This window comes from Fistularia commersonii, chromosome 31 (genome assembly GCF_037954325.1).
Source record: "Fistularia commersonii isolate RoL2024-O1a breed Wild chromosome 31, RoL_Fcom_v1.0, whole genome shotgun sequence".
In the NCBI taxonomy this organism is placed as follows: Eukaryota; Metazoa; Chordata; class Actinopteri; order Syngnathiformes; family Fistulariidae; genus Fistularia; species Fistularia commersonii.
Genome location: NC_141314.1, coordinates 3,992,053 through 4,013,699, shown reverse-complemented (window position 1 = coordinate 4,013,699; position 21,647 = coordinate 3,992,053). Strand labels below are relative to the sequence as shown.

Genomic DNA, 21,647 nt, shown 5'->3' with positions numbered 1-21,647 from the left:
TTAATGCTGCAACAATGCTGGGTATGTACTTGAGTGAAACCTGATTTAATAATGGTTTACGCATAAACAGTCTTTGATGGATTCAAAATGCATTATGACTAGATTCAAACCAGATATTATCTAGGTTTTGGACTGGATTGAAAATGACATTATACTGTATTAACACTGGATGTCATTTTTATCTATGAAGTATTTTATCTGTATTTTGACTGCTTGCTAGATTCCAACCAGCCCTGGATTTAAGGGTTAAAATTGTACTGGATACAATTTGATGGTACCCTGGATCAACAATGGGTTTTTAAATATGTCTATACTGTGTTCAAACCAGTAAAACCAGATTTAATCTAGATTTATACCAGATTGAACCTGATTTTCTAGTAGAGTGACACTTGATTTAAAATATGTTCATCCTGAATCTAAATTGGATTCATAGTGGGTTAAAACCAGATTGAATCTAGATTTATAATGGATTGACATTACATTTACAATGCATTTTCACTGGATGTAATGTGCATTTATTCTGGACTCCATTTGAACTCAAACTGGATTAAACCAGATGTAATCTAGATTTATTCTGGATTCAAATTGAATTTATGCTGCATTTACAATGGACGTATTCTGCATATATGGTTGTCTCAAACTGGATTAAGCCAGATTTAATCTGATATTATACTGGGTACAATATTACTCTTCTGGATTGACTGGATGTAAACTGCATCCATGCTCGATCTAACCTGGATTATTACTTGATGAAATCTAGATTTAATCTAGATTTATTGTGGATTGAAACTCAAATTACGCTGGATGCTATCTGCATCTATTCTGGACTCAACGTAGATTCAAACAAGATATATTCTGGATTTAAACAGGACTTTTACTGGGTTCAAATCAAAACTAGATTTAAAGATCAGATTGATGTAAGCTAACAGTTACCAGTTCGTGCTAAGATAACTTGCGGGATGGGACAAACAAGGATGTTTCCCCACTCAGGCGACATGGACATTAAAAGAATTGCTGATTATTAACTGCGGGAATATGTTCTCCCACTGACATTAACTCTTAGCCGTTACCCCCCCCCCCCCGCCGCTCGTGCAAGGACATGTCAGAGCGTCCCGGCCTGCTGAACCATGAAACCACCTGGCTTCATCTGATCCCGATCAGAGCCAACCAGCCTGATGCCACTTCAACAGATGCGACACCCATAGAACATGATTGGGTTATTTCACAGGGAAAACATGATGAGTGGGAGTGCAGCCCCCCCCCCTAAAAAAAACGCATGGGACAGATTTAGTTTCTTGAGAAAGCACTGGTGGGGCCTTCCAGGAGTGAAGCGTGGCTCAGGAATAATAACACCCTCGGCTGCTGGCAGCGTAGCGGGAGAGCGTGGATTTACTTACCGCAGCGACGGGAGTGAAGACCACCACGCCATCGGGGCGAAAGTACGAGATTTTGAAAAATCATTGGAGGGCCTTTTTGGGTTGATTCTGGTGGCCCCTAGTGATCCAGTGGTTTCTTGTAAGAAAGAGGTTTAGATCGCTCCCGTGACATAATTATTGTTGCCCGCAGACGAATTTGTGACAAAATCAATCAATATTTGACACCACGCCACCGTTGTAGATCACGTCACTGAGCAAGGCGCCTCAAAAAGGCGCTGCAAAAAGGTTGCTGCTTCAAATCAATACCTGCCTGAGTTCTCTGAAGGTTCTCTTTCCAAATGCAGTCCAAAATAGAGCTTCACTGAAGGCTCTAAATTGACCGTAAATGCGAAGGAGAGGGTAAATGGCTTATGTTGCTCTGATAGACAGGCGACCCATCCAGGTTTAACCCTACCTGTTCTTCTGGTGTCAATTAGCATTGACCCCCCTGTGACCCTGTGAGCAGAATAAGCGGTGCAGATAATGAATGAATGGAGGTCACTCAAGTTCTTCAAGATCCTTTATTTTCTAATTCCTTGTTTTTTTTTCCTAGAAAAAAAAAGGGAACTCATGACTTTCCATTTGGATTCTTTGAGGATAATTTCACTCAGATTATCCTCTGGCTCATTCAGAGTGCAGCTGCACAAGAGCAAGAGGAGGAACCAGTGTGAGGGATCATCTCTCTCCAGAACTGGCTCCCTGTACAGTTCAGAGAAGAACTTAAAACCCTTCTCCTCGCCTATAAAGCCCTAAATGGCCAGGCGCCATCGTATCTCAAAGAACACTTAGTACCCGACCACCCGGTCAGATCCCTACACCCCTTGAGACGCGGGGCTATTTGCGGTTTCTTGAGTCTCTAGAAGCAGAATGGTGAGCCGGAACGTTTGGCTACCGAGCTCCTCTTCTGTGGAACCATCCTCCAATCTCCATCCCAGGGCAGGGGGCCGACAACCTCTTTGTTTGAAGGGATCCTCAGTTACCAAGATGTTATTGTCCGGCTTGATCGATATTGGTACTGGCTACGTAGAAACAATAATAAAATCTCCCAACGTATCTTGATTTGTATAAATGTTTAAAAAAAACATTATTAATGATGTCGTAACACTATCTGGGTAGTGACCTCGCAAAGTTGGCCTGGGCTCTGTCCCATTCATTTTACCCAATGGTACATGAACATATTGTCTGTGCAACCCTTCTTGTTTGAGCCCGAGAGAGACGTGCATGAGGAGGAGAACGTTGAAGACAGAAGTCCAAATTAGCTTCAGAATGTGGACTTCAAGAGGCAAGAGCTGGCAAAAGTCGCTAATGTACGAGATGGAGACTTATTGCAATGCTAACGGAGAGAGCATCTGTTGTAAGTAGCTCCACTTTTTGTCCTCCCTATAGACTTGCTAACTGCTGTGCTGAGTGGCCGGGTGACTTTTCGGCAGTTTCCTCTGATCGTACCGATTCCCGCTCCTTCATCATCTAATGCTAATTCTGCAGTCGTGGGTTTCTGACATCCCTGCAGGAGAACATTCAGCATCCAGACTGTGGCATTTGTTCCAGCAGGCTCCACCCATTTCCCAAGGACCTATTGTATGCTTATGAAAGAAAACTGTAGGCACGGTGTTTGGCTTTAGCATCCGTTTAAAACTAATAGCATCCATGAGGTCTTTCAGCAGCTTAGCTTGGCTAAATGTGTCTAATGCATTCGGAGAGAAGCAGTGGGAGCACATCCATGGATACTGAGGAAGTTGTGTACCTCCTCAAGCAATTTCACACTCCTTTCTTCTCTTTCTGTCCCTTGAAAAGCTGTGTAGCCTAGCATCGCTCCCTTTGTTTCCCATGGACTGGAAATGGTGCCTAAAAGCAGCACAATGTGGCATTATTTGCACTTAAGAACTTTTTCTTTTTGAGAAAGCTTAAAGTTAGAGCTAGGCTACCCCCTGGCTACGTCGCAATAAGGTACTCTGCATCAGCATTATGCATCACTCATTGGAACATGATCGTAACTGTCTGTTCTGGAGTTAATCTTGTATCATTTTAGGTATCGCGGTCGAGGCAGAAGGCCGCCAGATTTGATTAGGGATCTGTCTGAGCTTTCTGTGTTTGTTACCTTGACGTCTTGCGATGAGGGGTTTCTGTAGATCATCTAAAAGAGTATGACCCAGACCTGTTCTACATGGAAAGGGTCATCACTCTGTTGTGATCGGCTCCATACAGATAGAATGTGACCTGACCTTGTTTCATCTGGATTTGATCGGTCACGGCTTACCACTCTCCAAGCCGCGACTCTACAGCGTTGCTGAAAATACGATAAGAGCCATTGGTTTCTCTTGGGTATGTTACTCATGTTGACTTCAGTTTTTGACCGTTGGGACAATCATCCTCTTCCCCCGAATTTCATTATTCAATTAATTGATTGATGGATTCATTCATTATTTATACCTCTTCGGTTGCATTTGGTTTGGGGAGGCAGGGGTGAAAGGGGACTGGAGTCTATCCTTACTGTCATTGGCCGAGAGGTGGGGTTCACCCTGGACCAATTCTAGGGCCACTTACCGAGAAGTCCAACCGTTCACCCTCTCACTCATATATCATATAGAAACATACAACAATTCACAGTTGAGGTTCTCCAATGAACCTCCTGCATGTTTTTGGGATGAACCCCCAGACAGAGGAAGAACATGAGAATGCGGTAATCCAACCAGGACCTTCCCGCTGTGACGCGGGAGCTCTAACCGCTGATCATGTCCCTGTGAAATCAGGTAATTACATCCCCGAACTCTTTCTAATTCCCATGTGATTGCCATCATTCTGATGTTCTCGTGGGATGATTCTCTTGATTCTGTTCTTTCAATTTCCCCAATTTTCTCCTGTTGACGCCACGATAATCCCCCCCCTCCAACTCAACGTGATCCTTTCCACCTGCAACCTCACTCATCATGATTCACGTCCCTAATTCCGCACCAAAATATGGTAATTCCGAGCCTCCGGTTCAACAATTTGACATTTTCCGTCCAGCCTCACGTGGCTACTTTGTTCGGTTTAGGGGAAAATTTGAAAAAGAACTAAAATAAAATCCCAGCGGCATCGGGGATTCGGATCACGTTCGGCACACCGGAGATTGCCCAAATTGCCGTCATTTGCAAAAACACCATTCTGGGAGCTTTTTTGTCAGCAAAGGGGAGGCTGTGTGTATGTGCGTGTGTGTGTGCGTGTGTGTTTGATTGGAGCTCTTTTATTCCTGCTTTTGCGCGAAACATGTCTTTTTGTTTCCATTTACGCTTAGGTTTCCATTCATTATCAACCACGTCGGTGCTACTGATGAGCTCCGGGGCAGGGAGCCATTTGCTGGACCAAAGGTCTGGACTACACCTGCTATCAATCACAGGGGCCACAGAAGAAGATGACTGTTTTTGGACTTCGGAGGGAAGATGGAGAACCGGGAGAGAACCAGGGTAGGAGACCATAGTCAGATACATGGCAGGACGATCTGGAGAAAACCCAGGAAAGGGAGCGGAAAGAGAGCCAAGGTAGGAGGACATTGACAGATCCAAGGTAGGACGACTTGGAGAGACCTCCAGATGGAGAAATTCAAGGGAACCAAGGATGGAGAACCTTGCTAGTAGAGACCCAGGTAGTAGAACATGGAGAGAACCCAGGAAAGGGAACATGAAGAGAACCAAGGCAGAAGGACATGGAGAGAACTCTAGATGGGGAACATGGAGAGAACCCAAAAAAGGGAACATGGCGTGAACCCAGGCTGGAGAACCCACTGGATCAGAACCTGGAACCCTCTGGCTCAGAGGTCTAACTGCCCCCCCATGGCTCCGCCCCTGCTTTGAGTAAACATACTTTTGCTAATTTCCCGTAAACACCGACCGACAAACATCTGAGCTAAACATCCGACCAATCGGGAGAGACGAACAGATCTCCTGGCCCACTTTTTCATGCCCCTGCATCACCATGGGTTGTGATTCCCGTGCTCCAGACACCACAGATGGTCCAGATGGTCCGTAACCCAGAATCGTCTGGCAGAAAAGACCTTGGAGACCAATTTTGTTTCAGGAGGGAGGCTCCTTCAGAAAAAAAAGAAAAAGCACGCCATTGGTCAGACCATTTGTCCATCACATAGGAAACCAAAGCTTCTGAAGGAAACCAGATACCTGGAGCTGCAGGAACTTCATTATGGCAAACGTGGTGGGCATCATCTCACAGGATGGAGTTTCCAGATTGTCATCCAGTAGTGGACGGAGTTCTCTCTGAAGTTCTCCAACTTCCTCCCACGGTCCAAAAAAGTCAGCAGGTTCTTTGATGACCCTAAATTGGCCATAGATGTGACTACTAGATTGTATATCTATTTACTAGCCCTGTGATTGACAGGTGACTCCGTGATTGACTGCTGAGAGGTCCAGGTTAAACCCCATGGAGAACAAACCAACGTTTTATGAAAGCTAAAAGACGGATTCATCCAAAATGAATCTTTTGATTTGTAAGTACAATTCTTTTATGTTATCGTGAGCTCTTTCTAAACATCATACAGATTCGGGAACTTGCTTACAATTCTTTTCTCTCTAAGAGCTATCATTGCTCATGCTAAAGCTAGTCTTTAACCCCTGAACAAGGAACCAGAGTGGCGGGATGCTAGCAAATGCACCTTTGCTCTGCATCCCATTAGGACCCTAAAGAATGTGAGTAACTCAGATCAATGCGGCCGCCCCAGTGCGTTCCCTCGGGACCCTGGGGTCCATGGAAGGTTTCCCCAGGGCCGATCGATATGCTGGCCCGGCAGTGGTGAACATTGATTCGGACCCGGAAGATAACAGGGTGCTTGATGGGACAGCAGATCACATTCGTCCAAAATCCATCAATCCTTGCGTAACGACCAATAAAGACCGGGCCTGGGGGGGATTACAGTTGGGGTTGGGGGCCGGGGTTTCATTCTGTACGTCGCTATCGGTATGTATGTTCATTTATGCACAAAAGTAAAAAAAAAAAAAACTCCGAGTGACTCCTGTCGCCCGCTGTTACATCAGCGTGTCTGGTTATGCATTTCCCTTGTGTTGTAATATCTGACGACCTCTTTTTCTAGCAGTAGATGTCTTATTTCAGAGCAGATCTAATGTGTAATGTGTCAGATAATTGACACAGATTTAAACTCACTGTTACCCGCGAGCGACGAGCGACGGGTGCCAGCGGCTGCGAGTAACACCGGCAGTGATTTGCAAAGGTCACCTGCACCTTTTAAAAAGTAAAAGAAGAGGAACAAGAAAAGAGGAATAGGTATTTCAGTTTTTCTCTCCCAGCTGATGCTTTCGATTTGCTACACTCTGATATCAGTCCTTCACTGCTTTTTCAGAAAGCTTAGCATCAGCGCTAGGCTAGCCCCTAGTGAAGCTGCCATGGGCTGACTCTCCTGAGGGACATCCAATGATGCAACGCTCTCATTCCTGCCGAGTTGCAGAATGGATGCGAAACCTCCGACAAGAGCTTCTTCCTCTTGCCTTGTGACAGGGATTGGGGATGGAGGCGGACGATTCACTTTGGCGAAGGTACAAACCTGAAGGTACCTTCAGGCCAAGTGCAGAACAAATACCTCCAATTGTCGACACAGCAAAGGGCTAACTGCTCCAATTGCACATGATAGCATTACATCTCAACGCTGGATTAAAAAGATTTAACAGGTCTGTTTACAAAAGAAATTGCAGCTGGCGATCGGTTTAGTGCTTCGACTCGGCCCCTCACCTTTTCAGAACCCCTGCCGCTGGTATCCTGTCGCCTCAGAGACTTGATCGACCTGAACGCGCCCGATTTTGTATTCTATCCACATTAGCTTTCAGCGCAACGCAGAGGCAGGAAGTGATTGACTGGCTGCGTTTAATGAAAACATAATCAGCCCCGGGGCCCTTTGAGGAATCGGCACTTTATTAAACGGGATTTTAGAAAAAAAATCAAAATGGTAATGAAAATTTGGTGAGATTAGATAAATGGGGGGGGGGGGGGGGGCTTTATAGCTCAGTCAAATACTAGATGGACGACCCTCGGCGAAAACACTAAACAAACAAATAAAGAAAGAAAAAAAAATCCTTCCAACAGTTTGACAAATGATACCTTTTTTTTGGAGACGGGGTTTAAAATGTAAAGATCATCTGTCGATCACAGTGTTGGCCGGGAGAATCCAGGCAAGAGAACAAGAACATGGAGACTTTACATGGATTAGTGCCTAAAACCTTCTTCTTGCGATCCCATTGCAACACATATGAAATGTTATAACTTCACTTAATGTTGCATTTCCATTTATACAACATGAGAATATGAAAATATGACAATATATTAATATATTTCATTACATTATTAATATATTACAACATCACCTGACACAAAACATCAACAGGTAACACAATGGATATTGAGAAACACAGTGTAACATAGAAATGGCAAAGATTTAATTGATTCATTGACTCACTGATTCACTGATTCATACATATTTATCCAACTTACAACTCAAGGGTGCAGAAGAAATTATCTTTACTCGCTCCAGATGATGCCTAAACTTTGCATCTGCAGCTGGTGGCGTCCCTCAGAGATCCAACCCAGAGCCACTTCAACATTCTGTACACGCAGTCTGCACATCCATCCAAAAAAAACTATTCACAGGCAGCGGGTTATTTTCTCATCTAAGCGTTCTGGTTCATGATTTTATGTCCCATTAAACTTTCGCTAACCCTTCAACCTTTGATTGTTTCCATGACGTCAGAGATGCTACGGCTCTAAAAAGGCGCTAAAACCAGAGCAAATTTAACCTTTGGGTGAACAGAAGCAATTACACATGCTTCTCCGGACAAATAATTAGGTCTGGGACGCTCGAGGCGTCACGACCGGCCGAGTCAATGATTCAGAGCCCCGAATCGTCTCATTGTTGATGCCTGAAAACGGCGAAAGAGACGTCGGAGGCTAACCAGAAGGTGTGGATGAAAGCTGGAGCCACCGGAAGGAGCCCCGGTCGACTGGCATCACCATTGAGACTCCAACCAGCGGGGAGATCTATTTAAAAATTAGATGTGTTCACCTTTAGGTGCCATTTCAAGAGGACCGGTAACACTATAGTTATTACGGGTTTATAAACTGACACTAATTCGAGGGCAACACCAGCCATGATAGTTTTATTCCACCAGGAGCTGGGTATCAGAGGTCGGACAGGGTAATTATTGTAAAATAAAATGGGATTCTCGATCATATACCTTTATCTCCAAAATGAAATAGTCAGAGCATGTGAGTCTCAGGTGTAATCTCGTCTCCATTTCTGGATTAATTACAGCTCCCAGATTAATTATGTAACGTTAAGATGGTGTGGTGGTCGGCGCTTTTTGTATAATAAATTTCTGTTCTATTTTTTTTTTTTTTTTTTACAGATGCCCATCGGTGAGAGCCAAAGGGCATCCCGTATCTCCGACACCTTTCGACCCCACTCTAAGCGTCCAACATTAGCACCGTGCGTTACCATGGCGATGTCTTCGAAAAAGCACTCAGGTTCAATTTCCTTTTCGGGTCGGCCGGGCCTGGAGATAGGAGATGCCTCCCTTGGGGAGACAATGGTGGGCTTTGGGGGGTCAGAAGGTCATTTTCAGACTTCGAATAACAATGTAAGGTGATCTGGAAATGCCAGAAGTTTTAAAGAGGCTGAATTACTTCAGGTGTCTGACCCATCAAAATATCGATTTGTTGCAATTCGTGGCGGGAGGGAAGGAACCCTGGGCCTCATCGCTTGGGCTGCTGCCCCTACAACCCAAAGATGGATGGATGGATGGATGGATGAACGGATGTACGCTTTTTGCACTTCTCCAGCCAACCAGAAAAACAACGAGGACCTCACTTGTGTGAGTCTTGAACATCTGACCCTGCTACTTACTAAGTACGCTACTTTCTCCTTTTTATGCCTTGGTGGAGACAATGCCACCTGTTCATCTGGGAGGCCACACCAACGCCTCTTTCGGCCTCACATTCTGTTCTGCGAGTCATTTCCCTTGTGTAGGCACAGTTTTTAGCACATCTGACCCTACTAGTTAGCCTGTTAACTTGTTTCAACTTCTTTCACTTTGTGCCATTAGGATTACCTCTGAGAACTTTATGCCATCAAGTTGTCGTGGCCGAGTGGTTAAGGCGATGGACTAGAAATCCATTGGGGTCTCCCCGCGCAGGTTCGAATCCTGCCGACAACGAGCCAACTCTTTAATTACCCTGGAAAGTCAATCATTCCCCCCCTCTCTAATGCCATGTCTTACAGACAATAACTCTTCTCCTTGCAAATTCCTGTGGTACTTATCTGAGGACGCCCCCATATTCATAGCACTATCTGGACTGGTCTGAATATGTATTCATTGGGGAGGTCATGGTCTGCACACTTCTGAATAGCCTATATTCATGCAAATATAAATATTTAAGGAAAAAACGCATCGATAACTTGCTTGTAGAAGTCCTCCATTTCTTTCTTCAGTTTTAAAAGTCTCTCTGTCTCAATGGAAATCGCTGCCAGTGAAGACAGTCGTCCTTGATCAGTCCTGTTCCAACTGCATGTTTTGAGTCTTTTCGGCGCTAAGAATGAGCGCTCCACCGATGCTGTCGTAGCCGGAACGGTGACCACCAGCCGGAGCAACTTTGTCGCCTCAGGAACAGTTTGAATGAGATCCTTTTGGGCCAAAAAGTTGAGAAGCTGCGCAGGAGATTTTCATTCATCCCTCACCGTTTGTGAGCTATACAGTCTGATGAGATCAGGAAAAAAACAGTTAGATGGCTACACTTGACTTGCCAACTGTTTACTGTAGCTTACTATTGCTAATTCTATTATTCTGTAGTGGAGTAGTAAGAAGGATCTCTGGGATAAGTGCTGCCCCCTACCATGAGGCACCGTCACTGCGTGCCTCACTTAATGTCTCTTCGCACCTGTTTTACGAGAAACACGACAACATGTTACAGTTGTTGACGAAAAACATTAGACACATTAGCCAAACTGTGGAAATTTAGTTCATATATTAAAAGTGTTTATTTTAATAGTGACATCCACAGAGACAGCACTATGGTCTCAGTGCATAGCATCCCAGCACAGGTAGCAGAATCATTGCACAATCCCCAGTGGGCTCAGCTGGTTGCCACATCACCGCACGTCTCCTCTTCATATATGAGCGGGCATGTGAATTTTTTTTTAGCAATTTTGAAAAAAATAACTAAGAATGGTGAAGCTACGTGGAAATAACTTTATAGTACAAATCACTGAATAAATATAACCATTTAATTATTTTTTTTCATTTTGCATTTTTTTCTTTCCATGATGACAAGTGAGGCCCGGCTTCCCCTGCCTCTACTGACTGCACGTCACTGATAGCAGGGTACAAATATGCCAATATGTATGCAAATACTGTACGGCGGTACGGTGAAATGGTGTTTCGCTTAACCACGAACTCCCTTAACGACAGGCGCCTTGGAATGTAACCCCGTTGTTAAGTGAGAACCAACTGAAGATAGTGTCTTCTTGTGATAGTTACCACATACCGCTTAGCTCCCTGATAACTTGATGAGTGAGGCTGTGTAATGATCACCAGTTGTCGTGGCCGAGTGGTTAAGGCGATGGACTAGAAATCCATTGGGGTCTCCCCGCGCAGGTTCGAATCCTGCCGACAACGCTTTCTTTGACAGACCTCGCAGATTTATGTCTATTCAAACCTTGGGCTTGTATGGTTAAGGTGATGTACTGAAAATCTGTGTGTGTATGTCAACCTGTGGCTGAGAGATTAGGGTGATGTACTAAAATTCCAGGTTAGTTTCTTTAGTGACCAGCAGGTACCCCTGGTAAATGTTGTCTGAGGTCTACTCTTTACAACTAAGTCACAGTGCTCGCTGAGTCACATAACCACCTATTTGTTTGGGAGTTAGTGCCATAGTGTACGCTTCTCTTTTTAGCACTCCTTTTTAGCCTTTAGCAATCCTTTCTAGCACTCCTTTTTATCCTGTCAGCTAGTTTTCCCTTTTGATGCCTGGGACATGAGGAATCGCACGTGGTTCTGATGACTCAACCATTGAGTTGTTGTGGCGGATTGATCAAGGCGATGGACTAGAAATCCATCTGGGTTTCCCTGCGCAGGTATGAGTTAATTTTCTTTAATGGACCCCGCAGATTCTTGTGTGAAGTCCATCACTCTCTCCCCTTCTGACAGCCAGAGTTTGTCAACGTGTTGTGGCCGAGTGCTTAAGGTTATGTACTAAAAATCAATCTGAGTGTCTCCCTTGTAACTCCACATAATGTGGAGGTGGGCCCCGCAGATTCTTGTGTTCAGTCCATCACTCTCTCCCTTCTGACAGCTAGGGTTTGTCAGCTTTGTTGTGGTCAAGTGGTTAAGGTTATGTACTAAAAATCCATCTGAGTATCTCCCTGGCACATCCACATAATGTGATTTAAACACCCTGTTTTGATGGGTTCCTGTGGCTGCGAGTACCACCGCCAGTGGTTTGCAAAGGTCCCCTGCACCTGGTTTTCTTTCCAAGCTGATGCTTTCGATTTGCTGCCCTCTGCTATCAGTCCCTCACTGCTTTTTCAGAACGCTTAGCATGAGCGTTAGGCTAGCCCCTCGTGATGCTGGCATAGGCTAACTGCTGAAGGACGTCCTATGATGCACCTCTCTTACTCTTGTCCACACTCACATCGCATCATCATGGGTTGTTCTAGGTCAGGGGAGCTCACACCTTTGCAGCATGTGAGCTACTGGGTAAAGAAGTGGGTTGCTATTTAGTGCAAATAGGCTTTTAAGCCATTGCATAGCATTGACAGCGATAGTTTCTTTAGTGAGTTTCTCATGCTTACCCATAACGGTTTTGTAGGTTGGACTGGCTGCCAATCATAGCACAAATTCTAAGTCAGGAGATGAATAGGTCGACAACTTGTAGTCTGAGGGCCATCAAGAATTGCCATCTGTTGTGGTGCTGCAGATGTTGCAGCAAATCCATTGGGGGAAACCCCAAATCCATTGGGGTTTCCCCGCGCAGGTTCGAGTCCTGCCGACAACGGGCCATCTTTCTTTAATGGACTCTTCAAATTCCTGTTTGAAGTCCATCTCACCCTCTGACAGCTATGGCTTGTCAACTTATTGTGGCCAAGAGGTTACGTTGATGTACTAAGAATCCAGCTTCGTGTCTAAGCGCAGCTTAGTTTCTTTAGCTGGTAAATGTTGTGGTCCGTGTCTGAGGGCATTCTCTGAGTCACAGCGCGATTTGAAACACCCATTTGTTCGGGATTTCATGCATGCACCTCACACCAAGGTGCAACTTTTTGCATTTCCTTTCCTACTTTTTGGCTTGTTGGTGCCTAAGAGATGAAGAATCCTAAGTTGTCCTGATGATCCAATAATAGAGTTGTTGTGGCCGAGTGGTTAAGGCGATGGACTTGAAATCCATTGGGGTCTCCCCGCGCAGGTTCAAATCCTGCCGACAACGTTGGAGCTTTTTTTGCCTGCTATCTTCTTTTCATGACTCAAGTATTCCCGGCCAATCCTTGCAGTCCAAATAACCACCTTTTCATAAAGGAGGTCAGCCTTATGCTGCCTCACACACAGCCTTTCGCACGTCGTTCTCGCACCTTGGTAGAGGCACGACTCCCGGACCGCCTCCATCTGGGGTTTAGTGCCGGTCCAGAAACATCTAAAAGGCGACGTATCTCAGGTTTTCTCAGGTTGGGGTGTTTTTTTTACAATAGATGCTCGGGAGGAGCTCATCCCAAACTTATTTGAAGTTGTTCACCTCCAGAGGACCCCCCGACAAGGCAGCGTCTATTTTTAGTTGCCCAGCCTGTCTGTCACGTAATCAAACCCCCCCACCTGAACCCCACATGGCCCTTCCTCCGCCCCCTCCAGTAGGACAAACCCCAGCGGGGGTAATGACGGTTAATTAGCCAAAACAGGCTTGTTTTGTTTTTTTCCTTTTCTTTCCTTTCGATATGAAAGTAGCTCGAAACGTTGATGCGTTTAGGCGGAGGCAAAGTAGAGGACCCAAATGGCAACCGCCGACAGGTTGGAGGTAGGACGTGATGCTAATATGCAGACTTAAGCATTTGCATTGACGCTAGTCATCATAGGATGACGTCAGAGTTTTGCATTGTTTAGGTGGAACCCGACAACCCAGATTTATGACGAAAGGAAAAAAAAACATGTTAGCAAGGAAACTCAGTAGCATCTTCACTTCAAGCTTCCCTAGCATGCTGAGATAAAGTGCAAATGAATCATTCCATCATGTATGTTTTTCTTTCATTGTTGTCATAGTGACCCAAAGCTTGGGCACAAAAAAAAGAGGCTATTTTGTTTAGAGATAATGCTAAAGTGACAACATTTTGCAATTGATATCGCGGGAGTCGCTAACTGATTAGCAGCAAGCTAAAAAGTTGTTATCACCTCAGTCAAAGAGAACTAGTACAAACTCATCAGGTTCATGAAGAGGTACGGGTCAAGTTCTTTGACCCGTATTGCGGGGTGGACACGTAGACGGATGCTAAGCTAACTGGAAAACGCGGCCGTGAGTCAGCTGTCGCCAGATCTGCTCCAACAGCGTTAATTACATCTCCAAATGACTCATTGCTTTCTGAAAAGAGTGGCGTGACTCATTTTTAGCTCCCTTGTCTCGACTCCGCAGGTCTTTGTTGCGCTTCGCCGCGGGATGAAGCCGACCGGCAAATGTCGCCGAATTAATTTTGGTTTGAATAATGACCTTTTTTTGAAACATCCACACTCAAGCTTTTATTTCCCTCAGTTTTAAAGTGTTTGTTTTTTAAAGGATTAATTTATCCCCCCCCCCAAGGACATTCTTGTTTGCAGTGATTTCATCCACCCTAATGTTTTTTTGCCATTTCCCAAACTTTTCAATTCAGTGTTTTTCAACACTCTCCGTGTTCTCCTACCTGGGTCGCCTCTGTGTTGGTTTTCCATGTTCTCTTGGCTTGGTTCTCATGTTCCACGGCCTCGCTTCTCTTCAGGTTCTCCATCTTCCCGTCATCATCCAATATCAGTCAGTTGGTCCATTGAAGAGTCGTAATCTTCCAAAGGTGCAGCGTGAATGGTTGAATGTCTCGATATGCGATCATGTGATTGACAGCTGACCCATCCGGGTTAAGCTCCACCTCATGCCAAAGTGACGGCTGGGACCCTGTGAACAGGATATTCAATGAATGAATGAATAGATGAATAAATTAATGTTGTGTAGCCATCTGGACAAAAAGGAAGTTGTCCCTTGACTTCCTGTTTACTTAACTTGACAGCCCTTTTTGTTCCTGCCAATTTCTGCTGCTTCTCTGTTCTCAGTCACTCTGTGGAGAGTCCTTTCAACCTTGAGCTACAGCGGGGTGGACCTTTCACCGATTCCCCTCTTATTATTTGCGTGTGATTTTAAATAACACACACCGGCCGAGTTCTTTGACGACTCATCAATCAAAACAGTAGGTTTCCATGGAGATCATGAGCAAGTCATTTTTACCTTCTTGCTGCCGCCCTCTCCCCCCCCTGAATCCCACCACAGGTCCGACCCCATGACCTTCACATCAGATGTGAGGTGGCCACGTGAATAATGGCTGCCCGTCGCAGATGATAGACTAGTCTTTTAAACTTCAGCGGGTAATTTTTGGCAAAGAATGTACGATAAAAGAAACTCCTGCTGCTAATTCTTTTACTCCAACAGCAGCTTGTACTACTAGAATTGCTATTCTGAAAATAAAAATAAAAATAAAAATAAAAATTAAAATTAAAATTAATATTAGAATTGAATAAAAATAAAAATAAAAATAAAAATAAAAATAAAAATAAAAATAAAAATAAAAATAAAAATAAAAATAAAAATAAAAATAAAAATAAAAATAGAAATAAAAATAAATACAAAATAATACACTGTCAAAGATACCATAAAGACATATATACATGTAGATAAAATGCAAATTCAAGAGAAACAATAAAAAAAAGAACAATAAAAGTGACAAAGTGGAAAAAGTAAAAATAAATGAATAAAGTGAAAAATAAATACATTTGGGAAATATCAGGTACTTGGGGTCAATAGTCAAGAACAACGGAGAGTGTGGAAAAGATGTGAAGAGACGGGTTCAAGCAGGTTGGAATGGGTGGAGACCATGTCACAGGTACTATGAGATAGAAGACTCGGACAGAATGACAGGAAAGCTGTACAAGACAGTTGTGATACCAGCAATGCTGTATGGCCTAGAAACAGTTACAATGATGAAAAAAACAGGAGGCAGAGCCAGAGGTCGCAGAGATGAAGATACTGAGGTTCTCTTTGGGAGTGACCAGGATGGGTAGGATCAGGAATGAAGTCTATCAGAGGAACGGCACATGTTAGATGTTTTTGAGAGAAGGTCAGGGAAGCCAGGCTGAGATGGTTCGGTCATGTACAGAGGAGGGATAGTGATTATGTTGGAATTAGAGGTCTAGAAGAAGATCTGAGAGAAGATATATGGATGTAGTGACAGAGCATATGAAGGTAGTTGGTGTGAGAGAGGAGGATCCAAATAATAGGGTTGGATGGAGAAGGTTGATTCTCTGTGGCGACCCCTGAAGGGAAAAGCCGAGAGGAGAAGAAGAAGAATTAAAAGGATGGTCCAGTTTGCGCCACATAGAACAAACTACTTAAAAACAGGGTTTATTTTGAGTGCATTTTGTATTATTATTATTATTATCATTATTATTATTGTTGTTGTTATTTTTGTTGTTGTTGTTGTTGTTGTTACTGTTGCTGTTGCTGCTGTTGTTGTTGTAGTATTTATTTGTATTATTATCATTATCATTATCATTATCATTATCATTATCATTATCATTATCATTATTATTATTATTATTATTAGTAGTAGTAGTAGTAGTAGTAGTATCATGATTATTATAATTGCTAATAATATCAGTCATCGTAGTAGTAGTAGAAGTAGTAGTATAGATATAATTATCATTATTCTAGTTGTTGTTATTCTGACACGGTTTCGATTACTTTCAGACTCCGATTAAGAAAAGCTTGACAAAAAAACATTGACAATTCATTCATTTACTATGTTCTACAAATTCCTGGTCAAATTTCATCCTGAAGAGTTGCGGATCTGAGTCCCTGTCTCGGAGTCAAGTCAGACACCTCCCCCTTTGCACAGGCAGTGTCATTTCCTGTTTTATTTTGCTGACTCCCAGCTCCACTTCCTGTCACTTGGGATTTTTTTTTACCCCGCCAACTCACACACCTGCGGCTCGTCCGGTCGTCAGCCGTCCTATTTAAACCCCTCGGCGGGCACCAGCTCCTCGCTGCTGTAGTTCCTCTTTCTGGTTGCATTCACTGACCCCCGACCGAGTCAGACATGTGAGTACTCCAAAGCCACAGGCTTTCACTGATCACAACCCTCGGAAGAGTTTCTGCACAAAAACAAATTTCAAGTGCTTGCCAACCCGGCTGTGCCCCAGGTGGTCGAGTGGACACCTCCTGATTGGATGAACAGGTTTGAATCCGTGTCAGGGATTAAGACGAGAAGGCAGCGTAATTAATTGTCACTTTGAGCTTCGCTACAAACCCGAGACTGTTTGTAGCCTACTTCCACCTCACCCTCTCACATGCAGGCATCCTAGCATCCCCTGTGAGCATCTTAAAGTGACACCAACCATGAACGCAACAGTAGGAGCGACTAACAACACACCCCTGAGGGGGTGGCTACAAAATTGATACATTTTCATGCGGATTCAAAATGTCTTGCTTTCTTAAAATCCATCCGAAAGGCTTCCCACTGACCCAGTTCAGAATTTTGTGTATATTTTGATAAAGTCCAATGGATGACGGTCTGAACATTCATGCTTCAGCGTGCGTCCCTGCATGGTAGTATTGAATATTACAGTATTTCAGCAGGTTTGCAGACGATACTGTGATCTATATTGATATGTTTGTGTAATGGATGCAGCACACCAGTGTTGAATTTCTCACTTTGGACGGCCGGGAGAAGCCAAAAGAGGTGCAAGACCTTCAATTCGCCCCTTAATTACCCTGAAACTAATTAACAAGTAACATAAGTGGAGCCCCAGCGTCTATTATGATCACCATGGCAACCTAGAATGTAGTTTGTACAAGTGAGGTGGCGTATCCTACCTTGTGAACCTTCCTCTCATGCAACTCTGCAGTGGTAAATGAGGCGCCCAACCCCAGAGTCAATACCTCAAGATGAACTCTTAGATAATCTAATGACACACCTGAGATGTAGCTCACTTTATAAAACAATATAAAGATTATTTATTTAGTCCCCTTTTGTAAAACTAAATTAAAACAATGAAAATAAAGTACATTTCAATATTTAGTATCTCTACAACTTCAATATTTCACCCCAGACTGGGGCAAAGCGTGGTAAACAGAAAATGACAATCTCTTCAAAAGAAAACAAAACAATGTAACTCTACTTCAATAGAATATATACTGCTCAAAAAAATAAAGGGAACATTTGAAGAACACAATGTAACTCCAAGGCAATCACACTTGTGTGAAATCATAGTGTCCACTCAGGAAGCAACACAGATTCATTTTGACTTGTTTTAAGGACATTACATCAAAGTCGAATCAGTCTGGAGTTTGTTTTTACACTTTAATTTTGAGTGTGATTCTTATCCAGACCTCCATGGGTTGATACAATTGATTTCCATTGATCATTTTTTTTGTCATTTTGTTGTCAGCACATTCAACTGTGTAAAGAGCAAAGTATTTCATAAGAATATTTCATTCATTTAGATCTAGGATGTGTTTTTTAAGTGTTCCCTTAATTTTTTTGAGCAGTGTATATTTAAATTACTGTCAGTGATTCTTTACATAACAAATTGAAAGTATCTCAGCCCTTATAAAATAAAATAAAACAAATATGTCTTGCATAGCACCTCCATCAGGGCCTGATGAAGAAGTGTCACTGGTTGGCAGGGATAGGCGCCGTCCTCGGGAGGATTGCCAGGCGATGGCCCATACGTGCACCGCGCTGCCTTCCCACCGACATTTCACAGTCCAGACCTTGACGTCCTCACCCTCACGTGCACAGCCCCCTTTCACCCTTTCCCTCGTGTTGACAGCCCAGGAATCGGGTTAATTCCTTCCACGATAAAACTCCCACGGGTTGTTTCGTGACACTGACCAGGCTCCACTCACGGAGCTAACATTAGCACGCCGCTGCGGCGCCCAAAACGGAGTCAGTTCTACCTCAAGGCTCAACAAACAGTCCATGTTTAACTCCCAAAAGGACAGCGGTCCTCCTCTCCAACACGATCTCCGTGTTTTCAGCGACTTGTTCAGAAAATACGGCAAAGTTCTTTCGATTTTTCCAACCTCCATTCCTTTTTTGGTTCTTCCCTTCAACACCACCACGACAGGGCTCCACCCAGTGTTTGCTGTGTGGAAAATTCCCCGGCAGGAAAACACTACACTTGAATCCCAGCCCATTTCTCTCCCCGTCACATTAGCAGACAATCATGTATATAGTGAGTGCAGGAAAGAAATGCTGGGAGAGCTAGAGGTGCAGGTATGACCCGACAATAGCATGTGAAAAGTTGTACACCTCTGTATGCTGCCCTGTGATTGACTGGCGACCAGCTCAGGGTGAATCCCACCTGTCGCCATCGTTGAAGGATCGGGAAGGATAGGCGGGATAGATAATGAATGAATGAAATGAATATTTTTACCTTTAAACTTTTTTTCTCCATTAAATCAGCCATTTATTTTTTTTTACTGCACAAAAACATCTATTTTTTCTCTGAAATCGCTTCTTGTTCTGTTACCGATTGACCGAGTGATTTTGTTTTTTCTTTCTGAAAACAGTATATTCTCGTTGTTTTGGGTGTTTAGGTCCCAGAATCGTGATGCTGGGGCGAATCTTCGCAGCCCCCCCCCCCCACCTAAAGGCCCCACCTTCGTCAACCGCTTTGTTATTTTTCCACTCCATGGGACGGTGTCGTCACAACAAGAGAATATGAAAGGTATTAAACCCCCCTCCTCGCTGAAATCTAGGATTTTTGGCGGCGGCGGAACAGGATGAGAGGCGATGAAGATTATCGGCTAATCAGGGCATTTGCATTTCTGAGACAGGAACATTATAGGGTGACACACCCCGCCCCCAGTGGGCTGGGAGAATCTATTTCCCACAGAAATTATTCCAAATATTGCAGTTTTTTGCAGATTGTAAAGAAAAATGGTTAAAAGATACATCTATTGTTTTTTTTTATAGCTAATTCCATTTGTATATTTGCAACCAAGGTTCAAAAGGGGTTCCATTTTGAAGCAGGAAGTTGAATCATAAAGGACAGGAAGTGACACCCCCTTACATATTTAATATAAGCTGCATTTTGAGAGCCTCTAAGGCACCGCTTATGCTACAAGGTTCTGTTTCCAAAGCTCTCCAGGCTGTAGGACACACCAGACATGATGCAATATACATGCCAGGCCACTAGAGGCAGCGTTTCTAATGGTCTGCAGTATACTGAGATAATTAACGCGATGCTGTTGTGTAAACGTGGCTTCAACTTACCCGGGAATACCTCCCTGCTCAGGAGTTGGTATGACCCAGATGTTATTGGTTGGTTGCTTTTTAATCCCTACACAAATAAACTGTCAAATCCAACCCCTAAAATTCTATTTCGACCAACTTTTATTTTGCCGAATTCTCATTAAAAGTCAAATTCCAGGAGGACAATCGGGCCTTGAATGAAAGGTGTGGATAAAAAGTCAACGCGGCGTACTCGTGCGAGGACGCAGCTTGGCAGGAGTGTACAGACAGCTAAATTGCTTACGTCCTTTCCCGGCTCACGACAGATACCATTTGTACTCCTATTGTTGTCGTCCTTTTTTTTCGCTAAATCCAGGCGTCTTTTTTTAAAATATTTTCATTTGAAGCCTCTTCAAATTAAACACCTACACTGGCCTCTAATTCTTCATTTGTTGCTACGCCAAGAAAAACGTTGCTAATAGCCGTCACGGCATTTCACTAAGGAACTACAAATCGGCATTTCCACAAAAGGAACAAATTGTATCTGAATCAGCTGAAATGATTTGGGTAGGATTTTTATTTTTTAAATGCATTATGTTCTAAATGCCTGTTTGGGTCGGCAGAGGTGCAGAAGGGTAAAAAAATAAAGCTAGTAAACATGGCACGTTTGCCCAATGGACCAATGGTTTCTCTTCTTCTGTGGTCTTCATCTACTGGTGGCGGTCCAGCTCCTGGTCTTAACTTCGATGTTCGTGGAAAGTTGAGAGGACAAGTTTCATGAAACCAGTTCATTTAAGAGAATCTGGAAGGAACAATGCTAATTGTTCTAGTACAACAAGTACCACAAACTATAACTACTTTTAATTTGAAAGCACTAAACTGCTGACATTGTGGCACTGGGGTGTCAGCTGATTGGTCAATTGCTCTCCTACCCAGAGCTCATTAAGAGCCCTTTAACTACTCATGTGCTTCCTGTGTTATTTTTGCCGAACCCTCAGAAATGTGGTTTCAAGCAGCGAATTGGGTGTTACATAACTGATCAGGGGTCATAACCCCGGGGGGGGGATTATTGATCGGGTGATTGATCAATCGCCCGTCCCAACTGTTCCACGCCCTCGTGCTCCCAAAGGGCAGGAAGCAACAGCGCCGTCCTTCCCTGCTCCATTCACAAAGCAGATTTCACTAAAACCCCCGGGGGCAAAGGTCACAGAGCGTGTAGAGTCAAGGTCACCAACCGAGTTATTTCAAAGCTGGCCGAATCTGAGGAATAAGTGGGGAAAAAAAACTCCACTTTTGGCAGCGTCTTTCAGTGGGCTGTAATTTCATTAGTTTTCCCAGATTTCCCCTCCATCTTCAGCCATGTTACAGATTCTTGAATCCCAATTTAAAGGAATATAAATAAACAAAATGTGACTTTTCCAACAAGTGTCAGGTAGCCTCCTGCTACTCTTAAAAGTAAACATGAAGCTATACCAAAACACGCCGGCAGGTAAAATCTACCCTCACAGAGAATAACAGTAACTTTCGAGCATTTTGTTTCACACAAATTGAAACATTGCCTGTTGCCATGGCGACATACTTTTTTTTTTCAACTGTTTGCGACAGAGCTACTCCCATGGGAAAAAAAAGGGCTCCATTCATTCATTCATCCTCCTGATTTGGAAATGTCACTTTCTGAGATACGACAATCGCCTGTGCTAACTTTTACAAATTGCCTGTCGTTCCTCTCAAAGTTT

At 43.7% G+C, this 21,647-nt stretch overlaps 3 non-coding genes across 3 annotated transcripts; all 3 read left to right on the top strand.

Annotated features, from left to right (window-relative positions):
- The first annotated feature begins 9,537 nt into the window (after positions 1-9,537).
- trnas-aga (transfer RNA serine (anticodon AGA)) lies at positions 9,538-9,619 on the top strand. The gene has a single exon. It is a non-coding gene; the product is annotated as a tRNA-Ser (tRNA).
- Positions 9,620-10,995: 1,376 nt separating this feature from the next.
- trnas-aga (transfer RNA serine (anticodon AGA)) lies at positions 10,996-11,077 on the top strand. Its single transcript has one exon. It is a non-coding gene; the product is annotated as a tRNA-Ser (tRNA).
- A 1,722-nt stretch (positions 11,078-12,799) lies between these two features.
- trnas-uga (transfer RNA serine (anticodon UGA)) lies at positions 12,800-12,881 on the top strand. The gene has a single exon. It is a non-coding gene; the product is annotated as a tRNA-Ser (tRNA).
- The last annotated feature ends 8,766 nt before the right edge of the window (positions 12,882-21,647 follow it).